Here is a 16207-nt window from a genome sequence, read left to right on the forward strand (position 1 = left end):
ATATTAATATTTAAAAGTGTACTTGATTATGTTGAAATGTTGGACTGGTGGATAACAGGAACACTGCTGACAAATATATCCAAACATTCTGACTGTATATTCTGATTTACTCTTTATTTGTACTGAATAATGTCTGGGTGGTATGAGAGGCTTAGTAATTTATTGGTGATTTTTGCAACTGCTCAAGCAGATATTTGGGACCATATTTCTCCGTTTTTTACTTGCGTGTCTCACTGTAGCCAGAGGGATGGTCAGGAGAGATAACATGAATTACTACTTTTTGGACTACTACTTACACGAATCAGCCAGATATTTTTGACATTTCTCCTTGTATTATTCTATTTCTATTCTATTTCTGATTATATTCAGTAGTTGCCTGAGTGAGATAAAGGTCATTACTTACAGACTACTACCAGCATGGAGCTACCATATATTTTGGGCATACTTCCTGGCTTTGTCAGTCGTGTGTGGAATTTAAGTGGGAGGAAGGGATCAGTAATAAATAAGCATTATACTATTTTATTGAATTACTCAGGTCTTTCCCTAACAGATGATAATAAGTCTGTGTTACATAACAGCTGCACAAGGTAGTATAATGAATGCCTACTCAAGAGGTTATGTGCAGCAGTTATCAACTGTGTCTGAGCATGCATAACCTTGCAGTAATGAAATGCAGGTCATTATCACATTAACAATAAGTGCAGTTTAAATATAGCACTAAGTCATTATCACTTTTTAGGTATTATTCTCGACAGCTGTCACTGTTATTCATATAAGTAGAAGTCGTTATCACATTGATGAATGCACAAGCCAGATTTGAGTTTTGGTCTACATGGAGTCATTTCAAGCCACTCCCCACCACTTTCTTTCTGTCATTTTTGCAATTTGTTTGATATACAGTAAATTCCCATTTGTGGTTATATGCTTCATATTTTTGTGAACTACTGCAATTGAACGTGGTATCATAGTAATTTCCTGTATCAAACAGTCACTATATTGGTCCCTTATGTCCATTGCTGAATGAACACATGTAAAGAGAAAAGGTAGACTGCTGACACTGAAGGAGGTCATGAGACAGTGGTATCAGCAGTCCCAGTGGGTAGCCGGCACAGGTATTGGACACATCAGATGCCCTCAAGTGCCACTGAAGTCCCATGACTATCCTGGGTTAATTAGTGGAGTGGCGTTCCTCACCCTGCTTTTTATTTTTAGATGTGTCCTGTCTGTAGCCTCTTGTCAATTTCCACATGTGCAGTATTTCAGCTAAGGCAAGAATGTATCTGTTCACAGTCATTTCTGCCTACTGCCAACCTGATGGTGTGTGCAACAGTGGGAATCATACCTAGACACCATGAATCTTAGGATCATCCTAGATGGCAGCAGGGAACTTGGAGACTGTCTAGCTCAGTTCCGCTGAGCTGCTTTCCTGGATATCCATGGTTTTAAGGATGCCACTCTGATGCCTTCAGCCCCTCCCCCAAAAGGCCACCTGCAAAAACAGAGTCTTGCTACTTCTTTTTCTTTTGTGATGTGCTTTGTCAGTCTCCCGCCACTCTGGTAAAGTAAATGTATGTACATCAGGGCTGGAAATATTCTGTCCTTGATCCCTTATGTCCATTGCTGAATGGACACATGTCAGGGCAGGAAATATTGCACTACTTAGGTTATGAAAATTCTGATTCTTTTCATATTTTGGTAAATAACTTCACTTGGGAGCATGTAATTGAGTTAAGTAATACTTCATTTTGAAGACAGTATCAGTACGTGCAACATGATAAAAGAACTGTGACTGTATGCTGTACACATGTACAAATATCAGTTTTTTTTTAGGAATAGGGTTATGGAAAATATGATATTTTTTCATATTTTACTGAATCACTTTCGTAAGGAAAGATGTCAATGTGCTAAGTAATAGTTCATTTTGAAAACAGTATCAGTACATACAATATGGTAAAACAACTGGGTCTGTATGCTATACACATGTACAGATATCACAGTTTGTTTAGGACTCAGGTTATGGAACTTATGTTTTTTCTTCATATTTTGGTTAATAACTTTGATAGGGAGCATGTAATTGTACCAAGTCATACCTCATTTTGAAGACAGTATCAGTATGTCCAACATGATAAAAGAGCTGTGTCTGTATGCTGTACACGTGTACAGATATCAGTTTTTTAGGATTAAGGTTATGAAAATGATGATATTTTTTTCATATTTTAGTGAATGACTTAGCTAAGGAAAGATGCCAATGTGCTAAGTAATACCTCATTTTGAAGACAGTATTAGTCCTTACAACATGGTAAAAGAAATGTGGCCTTGAACTGTATGCATGTACATATATCACAGTTTGCTTAGGGCTTACATTATGGAAATTGTGAATTTGTTGTCATAGTTTGGTAAATAGCTTTGCAAAGGAAAATATCAATGTGCTAAGTAATACTTCATTTTGAAGACAGTATTAATATTTCCAACATGATAAAATAACTGTGCCTGTAGGTTGTACACATGCACAGATATCAAAGTTTGTTTAGGACTTAGGTTATGGAAATTATTATTTGTTTTTCATAATTTGGTAAATAACTTTGCAAGGAAGCATGTCAATGTGCAAAGTAATACCTCATTTTGAAGACAATGTTAATAGTTCCAATATGGTAAAATAACCATGTCTGTATGTTGTACACATGTACAGATATCAAAGTTTGTTTAGGACTTAGGTTATGGAAATTATGATTTTTTCATATTTTGGTAAATAACTTTGCAAGGGAACATGTCAGTGTGCAAAGTAATACTTCATTTTGAAGACAGCATTACTCATTACAACATGGTAAAATAATGGTGTATGTGTGCTTTATACATGTACAGATATTACACTTTGTTTAGTCTTGTAGGATTATGAAAATTATACATTTCCAATACTTGTCATTATTATGGCCATATATTTGCAAGGAAGCATGGTGATGACACAAATTATGCATAATTCTGAAGCTGACATTGAGCCACACAATTTGTACACTGATATGTAGCCTCTGTCTGTTACAGGTGAAGAGATATTATGCTTTGTTTATTTATCAATTATGAGAAATATAATGTTAATCATATTTCTGTGAATATCTCTGTAAAGGAGCATCGTACAGTAATGGTTAAGGTATCATTTTAAATCTGACATTCATAAAAACAAATTAAATACAAATTGTATGGGTCTATATGGTACATTAACCAAGATATTGTGCTTTGATTTTCAAAAAAAGGTAAAAAATATGCACAATATCAGCATTCCTTGGCAAATATTTAATAATGACTTAGATACGCACTATCAACATTTATGCTGTTGGAAAGGTCTGTGTCTGCTGAACAGCTTTTGCATTTACATTTTTAGTCTAGCTCTTATAGTTAAAGAGTTATGAACATTTGTTTTCTGTATGGTATTACAATTGGATTTTCTGAAAATGAGCTCAGGCTGCACTGTTGTTCCTATGGTGGAAGTAAGGAGCTAGCATTTTCTGAGCTGCTGTGGAGTGAATGAGTTAAACACATACCTTACTTTCCACAAGGATGGCTTCCTGCACCCATCGTCTCTGAATCAATGCTGATAGAGTTTACTTAGTTCCATCAGTGTCTATGTGCCATGCAAACTTTTCACCTTGTCTTTGTATGGCTATTGCCAGGAGCAGCAGATGCAGTGATTTCAGCCTGTTTTACAGACAGATGTATTAAAAAAGCAGCGGCTAATAACAATCTATTTGTGCCTACGTTGTACTCCAGTATTTCCTCCATCAAAAAATAAATAAGTAAGTAAATAAAAAGAGAAAATGGAGACAGCATATATGCTTTAATATCTTGTTGGCTAACTCCACAGGACTGATTGATTAACATGGAATTCAGCTGTGTATGCTGTAATTAGCATCTCTGAAACAAAGATTAGGACACATACAGTTATTGATGTACTCCAATATAAAAAGGCTAATGTGTAGATGGGTAAACTAATGTGAATGAGAATTAGTACATGATTGTAACTCAGATACACATTTCTTCTGATTCACTATATTTTGACTGAGGAGTATTGTATTCCATAAATTATGTATCCAACTTGTAACCTAAATAATGAATATGCTGGAATGTAAATAACAATAAAGGTGAAGTAATTATGTATGCATTTGTTAGATACATACTAATTATATGGCCTTCTTTACTAGCACTGTGAGACTTACAGAGGATGTAGAGTAGGCATAAAGTATAATGCTGTGTGCTAACTATGTACACGTGTTCCATGGGAAGATCTTTGTATAGTGCTATTAACATTTCCCTGTTGTTTGGTTAAAATCATTGTTCCTGACCCTGTTATTTAGTGTTTTTTTTTGAGCGGGGGGATGATGTCCTGCTATGGCACAAACTAGGGTGGACTGTTATGTTTGGTGTGGACAGATGTCAGTATCTGTTAGGTCACAATCAAGAATATGTTACTCTTTTTATTCTCTTAGTTTTGTAATCACTCTGGTTATTTACTGCCCAATACTGAATCTTTAAAGTTTATTCTACTGTTGAATATTGGAATCCTTCCTTGAATTCATTATCTGTACAACAATTTGTACTTATGTGATCATTATATGTGTTATCACTATTTTGTCTTTCAGTAAACAATATGCCCCCTGGATGTAGACCACCATTCTCTGAGGCCAAAAATGAGCTGATTATAGATGTGGTCAGACAACACCATGAAGTCCTGCTGTGAAAAGGGTGGGCAAGAATGGCTGAACATGCAGAACTCCGGGATGACCTTCTCCAAAATATCATCAGGGTGGGCCGACAGATTCATACATATGAACAGGTGCATCGCAGAACTACCGATATGATCCCTGCAACCAGGAGGTATGCAGCTGAAATGGCATGCAAATGTGACATCACCAAGGGTGGGCCTGCAGCAGAAGAAACCCTCAGTACCACAGAAGAATTCCTGGCAAATATTACCACTCAAGAAAGATCCCAGCAGTCCAACAGCCGGTATGTCCTTAACATGGGTTCCACTCCTGTGATTCAAGAGCAGTGACCAGGTAAGCTTTGTTAGATCATGAGTAGGATATGGTTGCATTCACTCTTTAATAGCATATATATTTTTTAATGTATGGAAGGTTTTTGGTGGGGTGTAAGTGAGATAGCTGCAGTGTTCAGGTCTTTTTACTGCCAAAGAAGAATTCCTGGCACACATCTCCACGCAGGGCAGCTTCCAGTAATCCTTGAGACAATATGTTCTAGATATGGGTCCCAGTCCTTCATTACATGTGGAGCTGCCAGGTATGCTTTGTTACATCATCATTAAAATAGTGCTACATTCTGTCATAAGTGTATATAGTTATGTCAAGCTGTATGTGTGTTGGTTGGGTGCATTTCAGATATCTGCTGTTTTATGACACTTTTAAGGTTGTCAGCCACATTCCTGATAAAATATATTTGTCCGTTGATATAGATGAGTAAAAGTCTTAGCCCCTGTTTTACTGCTAAATGTGTGGTGCTGTTGCTCATATGTCTTCCTTTACTTTTCCCAGGACCGTCAGGAATTCACCAGTCAAGGGCTGCAGCAGTTGGTAAGTGGAATAATTTTTTTGTCTGTACTATACATATATATATATATATATATATATATATATATACATATATATATATATATATATACATATATATATATACATATATATATATATATATATATATATATATATATATATATATATATTCCCACATAGCTGCTATACTGTCCTCTCAGGTCTGCTGTATGGTGTATGTATTGCAGTACTATCTGCATACCTATCCACTGCACAGATTTTTGATGAATGTCAAGATTTTGTACTTATCTTTCTGGCCCATATTTAAGATCATCGTAATTGACTGGTAGATTACTGACAAGTCATTAATGATAGCAAACGTTAAATAATATGACACAGATCTCGCATTCAAACTACATACCCTTCAGATATGTCATGTTGAAGCAAAACCTGTTATTCCATCAGCTGTATAGGTTTGTAGGAGCATGTTATGTCACATTTGTCCTTATTCCTGAGCCTTTGAACAACCACTGTTTATGGCTTTGTCCACACTTACAGCTGTAAGTGGTTGATAGGTTTAAATGTCTGTAATAGTGACTGCAGTGTAAATTCCTTAACATATATTGTAGCATAGCGTGCAGGTATTAATGTCATCCTGTTTTTCTTTTTTCACAAGTGAACATGGAAGATGTTCTGTGCCCCATGTGCCACCTGATGTCAGTGTCTTGTTATGGCTAGGCTTCTATAGGCCCTAAGGCCAATAGCCTAGTACCAACCTATGAACCTAGGAACAGTAATATAGTATAATGTTTTTTTTTTTTTCATGTACATCACCATAGGTTCAGAAGTTCATAGGCTGTGACAAGGGTATTGGCCTGCTGGTGTTTAGAAGCATAGCTGATACATCACAATATAATATGCAATGTCAGATATAACGCATGGCCATGATTCTTAAAGAAAGGACCACCCATGTTCAGGATAGAATCAGCAATGATCCATGGCAGATAACATTTTCACATCAAGTCAGCCAGCCTGTTCTCAGACAGAGTAAAGGATGTGCTCTGCTTGGCATGGATTGGATGCCTAATGCATGAGGGACAACCTTTGAGACATGTATGTGTCTCTCCAGCAGGTCCTATGCATATCATACTATACACTGACGTCCCTAGAGCAGGTGACAGTGTCCCCATATGACTTAAAGATGTGGAACATATTCATCCCATTTGGGCCACAGACAGTCATGTAATTCATACATATTCTGCCTCAAAGCTATATATATATGATACTGCATACAGTAACAGCTACTTCATTCTGCCCACAGAAGACACATGTTGGAGACCCTTGGATGTTTTATTACTCAGATATGTCTGAGGTCTGTGATCTTGCTGCAGGTGTCTGGGACACTACATATCAGAGAGAGGATTATAGTCATTAATAGGGCTGATGATGGATGAGTATAGGAGATTGATAACATCAATTGTTCTTGATGTAATGTCTTTACTAATCGGATGTAAGATGTAGAATGCCTTCCTCCCCACAGTACATACAGTTTGCAGTCATGTGTTCCAAGGTATACTGATGCAGAATTTGGGAATACTGTTCTCTGTTTTATTTTTAATAAGCAGGAAGATTTCTTTACACAAGGTATAGTGATGTATGTTTATGCAGTTGTTACAACACCCATGGATTTGTCAGCAGTCATTAGTGGCACAAAGATGTTTTGTCACACATCCTCTGTTTTTTTTTTTTTGAACTGTTGATAAGTATATGACAAACAAGAGGAGAGACAGCACTGGCACATCTGTTACCATGAGGTAAGGTCTCCCACTTTGACTGAGTGCTGTTGGTCTGTGATCCCATTTGCAACCCACCTGATAACACAAGGTGTAATACTCACCTTGATTAGTTTCTCATTCAAGATAAATTCTGGATTGTGTTGAAGGGATAGGCCAAGTCAAGATAGGATGAGTGCATAGCTTTGTCTATGTCTCTGCTCACAGTCTTGATTTCCCACAGGTTTTGCAGGCACAAGATACACTTGAGAACAGCTAACTGGAACAATTCTACTGACTGGAGGTCACCTATGTCATTTTGTCTGAGGGGCATGCAGATTGTTTCTATTGTTTTACAGCAAAGGCTGAATACACTTATGGGGCTATAATTCAAGTTGTATGTTGCCTATCCTCCATTGTGTGGGTGGGAAATGGTCTCTTTATTCCATTTATTGTGAACAACAGCAGTATATGGTGTCTAGTGAAGTAGTTCACTGTTGCAGCACATGACGAACACAGCCTGGAATGTCATCTGGTCCCATGTAGATTGTGCTCCTGGTTTTGGAGAGAGCAGTGATAACTTGTTGTTTGTAGATACCACAGTTTGGAGGTGTGATGCATAAATATAGTAAGCCTGGTGTTTTGAGAGGGGACACTTTACAGCCACCTGTGTCTGCTAGCTGGTTTGAAATTTACAGTGTGTCAATGTGTACAATGCCATCCAGAATTAGTTCAAAATATATCTGAGTGACATGTATCAGTTTGCAGATGTAAGTGAAGACAGGCTTATGATTATCCCTGGATATGGGTCATAAATTATTAGCAGAGTTGCTATATGAGGCTTTTTCAAGGTGTCTCATTGGTTTGGGTGCACTGAGGTGAGTGGCCTTCCAGGACTGTTTTGTACATGTTGTACTTGTAAACAGCAGCTTCTTTCACTTACTATAGAATATAGTAATGACAGACATCCACCAGTATGGTTTGTATTTCACGGCTTGTCTTTGAGCATATCAGGCACGGCTGTGTGTATACATTTGTATAGATGTGTAGACAGGGCATCAGGATGTAACTTACTACAGCTGTCAATGTGCTTTGAGGAAACCTGAGCTTGGATGTTGATTATACCATCCCTTCGGAGGGTGTAGTTACCTTGGATGATGTTTTTGAACCTGAGTCCTCCTTTAGGAAGTTCAGAAGGCATTCCAAATATTCTACACATACTATTTTATGGCTGGATTAACAGTGCAGGCACTACACATGTGCCATTACATTGCTTATTCATATGGTCGAGTAACAGGTCTGACATATTGTATTACAGAATCTTGTGGGGTGGTGCACTATTTATTCCATGGCATTTTAGTTTGTAAAATCCAGTAATGTTTGTGCAAGTGAGTTTGTCTTCCTCTAATTATCCAGGTGAGGCATTATAAGCACTGGGTAAAAAAAATCACATTGGCTTGCAGGAGAAACAGAGGGACACTGATAAGTGAGGATGATATGTTTGAACCTGGTATTTGCAGGGAGAATGCAAAAAGGAGGGGGATATGTGATCTGAGTGCCATTTTCTGGGGGGCAACCTATGGGGTCGACATTAGGAGGTTCTTTATAAGGTCGATCTATAGTTCTGTAATTGATCGGTAAGTGGTTTAATTGCTGCTTGTTATGTAACAGAAGGTATGACAGCTGGTTAGAGTTGTTGAGGATCTGCTCTGTTACACAGCAGCAGCTGATTGCATTGAGAAATAAATACATTGGCATTTCGGTATGCATGAGGGCAAAGTGTTAAGGCCTCTGCACATAAACCAAAACAGAGCAGGTAATACAAGGAAACACTGCTAAAGGGAAGACTGTGTCCAGAAGCACTAACCTTCATATAGATATTCCTACTGTACACCCCTATCACAAGTGTACAGGTTGGAGTTTTCCAAAAACATATGTCATCCTAATTTTCCTATTCATTTGGCTACTACCATCATGGGTCAACACAGCACAACATCTGCTTCCCATTCCTCCTTTCCTTTGTATCTTATTCTATCACACTAACCACCAGCATATCCTCGGTCACCACATCCATGTACCTTATCTTAGGCTTTGCTCTTTTCTTCTTACCTGCCATCTCCATCCTTAGCATCTGTCTCCAAATATACCCAGCATCCCTCCTAAGCACATATCTAAAGCAATGCAATCTCACCTCTCTAGCCTTGTTTCCAAGCTGTACAACCTGAGCTGGCATTGTAATATACTGATTACTAATCCTGTCCATCCTCAGCACACCCAATGCACATCCTAAAATTTGGAACTTTGACAGCTGCTGTCATGGCTCCTGTATTTTTGTCATTAACACCATCTCCAAACCATATAACATAGCTGTTCTCACTACAATCTTGTAGACCTTCCCTTTCAGTGTTACTGGTACCCATCTGTCACCAATCACTCCTGACACTCTTCTACACTCACTCCACCCTGCATGCACTGTCTTCTTCACCTCTCTTCCACACTTACCATCTGTTACTCTAAACTTTTGATCCCAAGTATTTAAAAACATACACCTTCGCCAACTCTACTTCCTGCAGTTTCAGTATTCTTCTATCCTCCCTGTCATTCACACACACCTATTCTGTCTTAGTCCTTATGCCCTTAATTACTCTTCTCTGTATACCATAACTCCACCTCTCCAAGTTTTGTTAAACATATCCCATACTGTCAATACAGATCACAATATTATTCACAAACATCATAGTCCATGGGGACTCCTGTGTGATCTCATGATTCAACCTGTCCATCACCATTACAAAGAGATGTCATGATGCTTGTGCATACAATAAAATGAATATCACTGTTATCTGTTTTATATTGGATGAAGTGACATCTACCTGTCTGCCAGGCCAGTGTGTGCCCATGGCCTGTTGTGATGAATACATATCTAATAATCTGATATAGTTGACGACAGCAGCAATATCTGCCAAAGACATGACAACACTGTACCATAGGCTCTGTATAACATCCACCAGAATCTCTCTCACACACACACACACACACACACACACACACACACACACACACGCACACACACACACACACACACACACACACACACACACACACACACACACACACACACACACACCAAGTTGACTGCAGTGAGATTCAAACCCCTACCTATCTAAGTTTACAGACTAGAGAAGACAGTACGTAATACATGTGCCACAGTACAAGTCTGGCTTTAGTATGAGTGCAGGTGATCTTCTAGAAGATGACATTAGCAGGCCATATAGGGGACAAGAGGTTGGAGGACTGCTGGACATGGATGGTTTTGCAAGCCCAAAAACACTGCAAAAAACATGCCATTTGACAAGGCAGTGTTGGATACACACTCCCACACTTCTTTATGGAGATGGACACAAACAGCAAGTTGACTGCTAGGAGAACTGAACCTCTACCTATCTAAGTTTACAGACTAGAGAAGACAGTACTTTATGCACCTGCTACAACACAAGTCAAGTTTAAGAGGACTGCAGGTGATCTTATAGTAGATGACATCAGCAGGCCCTGTGGGGGACAAGAGGTTGCAGAACTGCTAGACATGAATGGTTTTACAAGCACAAAAACAGTGCAAAAACTATGCCATTTAATCCAACACAGCCTCACTCTTCTTTATGGAGACACACCCATACACTACTGCTGTAAGAACCAAACCCCTACCCATCTAAATTTACAGACTAGAGAACACAGTACTTAATGCACATGCTATGGCACAAGTCTGACTTTAACAGGACTGCAGGTGATCTTATAGTAGATGACATTATCAATGGATATAGGGAACACCAGCTTGGGAGGCCTGCATAGCCACATCACTCCTTAGTTTCCCTTAGTAATTTGTGGGTATATTGATCGTGTCTAAATAACTAAATGTGTCTGTAATTTTTCTTTGTGGAGCGTTTCTCCCGGGGCCTCTGCTGAAAAAGGGCTTTTTCAGCTCAGTCAGACACCCCCGGTTAACAAATGTAAAATAAAATAAAATAAATAAATAAATAGTTTCATCTGAAGCTAGTACACTAACAGTAGGATACTGTTTAGAAGCCATAGCTGTGTAAAAGTACAAGTCCCTTATTGAGCATATTTGGATGTTTGATTTTGGCAGTGCAAGCCTGTGAGCACAACTATACGGCCATGTCCTTGAATCAGCATATGAGGGAGCACACAACATTATATATTACACCTCTGTTTTCTGTTAGATGGATGTGTTGTAGAATTAAGGAGATCCCATGGTTATACTGATTGTTGTTGAGGTTGGTTGTGAAGAAACACATGGATGGTTATTTAGTTTCTTTAGAGATAGGTATACTTGCTCTAGGTTTGCAATGCTTCCACATGTAGTCTTGGGTCACACAAAGCATCTGGGAAATATAGAACAGTAAGAACAGAGATCTATGCATGTTATATAATAGTTAGCATACCTCTCAACCTCTCAACCTCTCAGAGCAAGAAATCTGCAGAAAGCCCTAATAAAGTGCATAATAATAGGGTCAGTGTTTAAATATTGGCCTTACAAACCTAGAATGTTAATGGGATAACAGGTTTTGCATTAGCATGATTTTTCAGAAGGGTATGACATCCACAAATTAAATCCAGGTGTTTATTTTTTTACGTCATTCTCAGTGATTTCACAATACTTTTGTAGAAACCAACATTTTATGGGGAACACACTATAAATATTATGTAAACTTATGGACATTTTCCATAAATCAGGACAGTTGAGAGCTATGATAGGCATAGCAAAAATGCAATGATTAGTGTGCTAAGTGTACATGCATGCACATTTACCTCTTTTACCTGTTTGCATGTAGGTAAGCAGTCCAAAAATGCAAGATGCATTACTGGCATCCAGCCTTCCTGTTATGTACTCTGTACATACTACTGCAGCCCACTCCTATCACTACTCCAGGCCATGATTTCACAATTACTACATGCAATAATTGAATGTATCTGGTGTCTGCTATTGCCATTGTGACATACTCTTACCTACTGATTTCATTTTTCTGCAGTTTGCAGTTTTACACCTTGTGCAAAATATTTGAGCATTGTTAAAATTGTTTTCAGCTCACAATACATTGTGCAAATGTGTACTAAAAATATACAGATTTAAGACATTTATGGGACATAGAGTTACAGTGTGTAAAGAAAACTAACTATTGCAAAACCAACTCCTAAACTTCAACTTACATCAAGATTTGAACCCTCAATGCCATTAAAGCTTCATCAAGCAGGGTGGCTGCCTTAGTCCTTTTGGCCACAAAAGCAGCTTTCTAGAGATGCAGTCATTCCTTGCACAACCACCTTCATACAATGTACTCTGTTATCAAATCATGCACTGTATATCATAATTATGACTACAAATATACATCTCTCTGTCTTACAATTCTGTTTTTGTGGGTGGCGGAAAATAACATTTACCATTAGGATACAAACTAGTATGACGTCAGAAACTGCAATGAGCTAAAATCACCTCCTAACTTCTCTCTTGCATGATGTAAGATTATTCAGCTGTGATTGGACTGTGTGAGTGTCAATGCATAAACATTACATATCGTAACACTGCGGTAATATAAGTGTTTACTCACATGTTAAGTTAAGTTATCAACAAAAGCACCACTATATATTTGCATACTGTAACACAGTAAGACATATATAAGGTTATGTCATAATAGTCTTCAACAATACAGTCTATGTTCAGGCCTTAGCTTGTAAATGCTGCAGTTGACACAGTATTAGTTCAGGGCTGAATTTGTCTGATGCAGTACACAGCCAATACATGTATAGATAATGGTTGTGTGATTTCCCTGGCATAAATTTTAATATATGTATGTGAGGAGGAGGAAGGCATTAGACCCTAGGTGATCAGTGAATGTGCTATGTTGCCTCTTAGCCAAAGCAAGGGGTTACTGAACATCCCAACTCTGCCTACAGAAACAGCAGCTGGGGGATTCTCTTCCGAGTCCTCCTGTGACTGTAGTGACCTATGCATTGGTGGGGGGGGGGGTGCATGTCCCTTCCCTTTGCTGATCCTGCTGCAGCTGTTTCCGCAGGATCAGTTTGTGCAGCATAGCACATACTGTGAATATTTGTGTATTTGTGCATGGAGTATACTGCAAGGCTCTACCAGATATATCTAGGCACTGGAACCATGACTTCAGAGGCCCAAACACACACTCTATGATGTTCCTAGACTGTGTGTGTGCTTCATTATGGTGACCTTCCATGGGTGTGTGTGCATTTCTGATGGATATCATCATCCATGGTTCCAGGGCATAGCCAGTATTCCCCAGTAAATGGCTCTGTGTGACATCCCCCCTGCAGCAAATATCTGGTACAGCTTTGCTGTGTGCCAGATATGGGAGTTGTGATAACTGCCAGGGTTGCCAGCATACACATTCATGATGATCCTTGGGGCATTGCACATGACTTGCTAGTTGATGTAGTGGTATCACTTGCATTTAATGTAGATTCTACCCTGCTCACCAGGTGGTGCCTTATGTGTACATGAGTGCAATCTACGGCACCCAGTACTTCAGGGTAGTGTGCTACACAACAGAAATGTTGCATATTGTTGGTCCTCTCCTTAGCAGTATGGGAAAAATATATGTGTTCACTGACATGTATAAGCATAGCATCCAGGAACTGGTGGAGGATCCTGAATGCTGATGCCTGTGACACCCTACTCATGTCCCCAATTGGTCTTTGAAAAGTACCTGTAACTAGTATCCTAAAGGCTAAACATGCCTTAGTTTCCACTGGGATGGGTTCCCCTTGGTTAGCTCTGGCTCTGCGTTGAGGTCAGCAGACCTCACAGAGTTCTTGTAATGTGTCCCTGTCCACCCTGTAGTGCTCTACAATCTCAAGATCATGTAGCACCTGGAAGGTTACCCTGGGCCTAAATACTCTTCTCCTTCTAGGCCTATTGTCATCAGCACCAGCAGCATTGACTTCAGTATCGAGCACATACATATGTAGAATGGTTTACCTTTGAAATGTTGAAAAGCATGTTGTCGATCAGCCCATTGGGTGAACCAAAATTCTGAATTCTGGATGTCGAACGTCATGGAAATGTGAAACTCAGCAAATCAAACAGCAGATTCACTGAATTTGGAACTCCAACGTCAAAGACACAATGTAATTCAGGGGGCAAGCCCCCCTGCACCCCCCCCATGTGGGGGCTGCTCCCCCCACACCCCCCTACTTTAATATTCTAACTCCAAGATCGCACTACAGTGGGGAAAGGGTCAATTCCCAATCCCCACTATAGTCCAATCCACACACAAAATGCCAAATCTGCAATGTGCGAATGTCACTGTGCACATTCGATGCATTTCTTTTCGTCTATATGAAAACTGGAAAACGTCCTTTCGCACAATCCAGTTTCACATATGTGCACTATGCATATATAAAGATAAACCATGTAGAATAGCTACAGGAGACCCTAGGATTATGTTAGTTAAAAGTTCCAAGTCTCTATTCCAATGTTGTTGAAGTATCGAGGGAAAATCAGAATGTAAGCTGCATGCATCCTTTATACAGTTCTTGATTAAGATCACCATGCAGTATTGGATAATTCAAATGGCATTCACCTGCTCAGCAAATAATTAACAGGATTTAAAACTCTTACTGCAGTGCTCAGTAATGAGCTCTTTGCACCGACATGCAGCAGAGTGCAGCTTTGCATGCTGACAGGGGTACTCTAGCAAAGGCTTCTAACTAGAGGAAATTAGTAGAGCCCAGCCCCATTTACCTTGATTGCATGATGTCCAGAAGGTCTCAACATATTGACTGAATGCATCCGGTTTCTATTTTTGACTGTCTAGCTCATGTCTGGTATATGAGTTGTCTGCTAACACAATTAAGGAATGCATAACAATTGCCATTTAAGCAAAGCAGTGCCCCGTGCACACAAGCAAACAACACCCCATAAAATAACAAGAAAGTTACCTGACACACCTCCCGATGTCATCAGCAGCCATGGAAAGCATAAACACCATGTAGGAGCCTACAGGGAGTGTACAACCCTACATAGTTCCTGTTTTTTGTGATTCAACAAATATATCACTTTTTTATATCAGTTGCATAATAGCCATGCTGGCAGCCTGGATAGTAGCCATGTAAGCTGGGCAACAGTACTGGAGCATGGAGTTAAAGAGGCAATGCAGGGTATTACTGTGCCTGTTGTAGAAATACAGCATACCCATCTTTTAAATAACATTTTTATTATTCATTTTCAAGCATTTTGCATGTAGGGGCACACTGCACAAAATTGTGGAAAAATATAAATGATAAAATGTATAGTGATCTGATATACCACCCAGATACTTTTGGATATCCTCAGGTGTTGCATGCATGTTTTTAGCTTTCCATGGTCATTCTGTCCATATTTCATAACTTCAACATGCCCTGGCCTCTGTGTAGGCTCCTGTACATGGAAATCTTCTGCATACACTTCCAACAAGGACATGGAGCCTACACAGTTGTGTATAGGGTTGTTGGATGACTCTACCATGTTGGTTTGCTTCATTACCATAAATTTCAGCTACTTATACTAAAATTTGCATTCCAGGAAATTTTCCATTGATGTGAGTGAATGCACATGATTGCGAGCTGCTATGCAGAGTTTACTGAACCTGAAACTCGCTGCATCCGTATTTTCATCACACTGCAATCAAACATGAAAAAAATGACTGTGTAAGCTTTATTGAATTTGCATCTACATGTTTTTGAGATTTTGTGTTAATATATTTTAAACCATAGGGTGCTTTACTGACTTTTTCATTAACTGGCCCCTAACACTTACTCCTTTGGACTTTTCTGCCCTAACTTGTAAATACTCCATTTAACTCCTCATCTTATTTT

Source organism: Protopterus annectens, chromosome 4.part0 (genome assembly GCF_019279795.1).
Source record: "Protopterus annectens isolate FY-2018-M chromosome 4.part0, PAN1.0, whole genome shotgun sequence".
Taxonomy (NCBI): Eukaryota; Metazoa; Chordata; order Ceratodontiformes; family Protopteridae; genus Protopterus; species Protopterus annectens.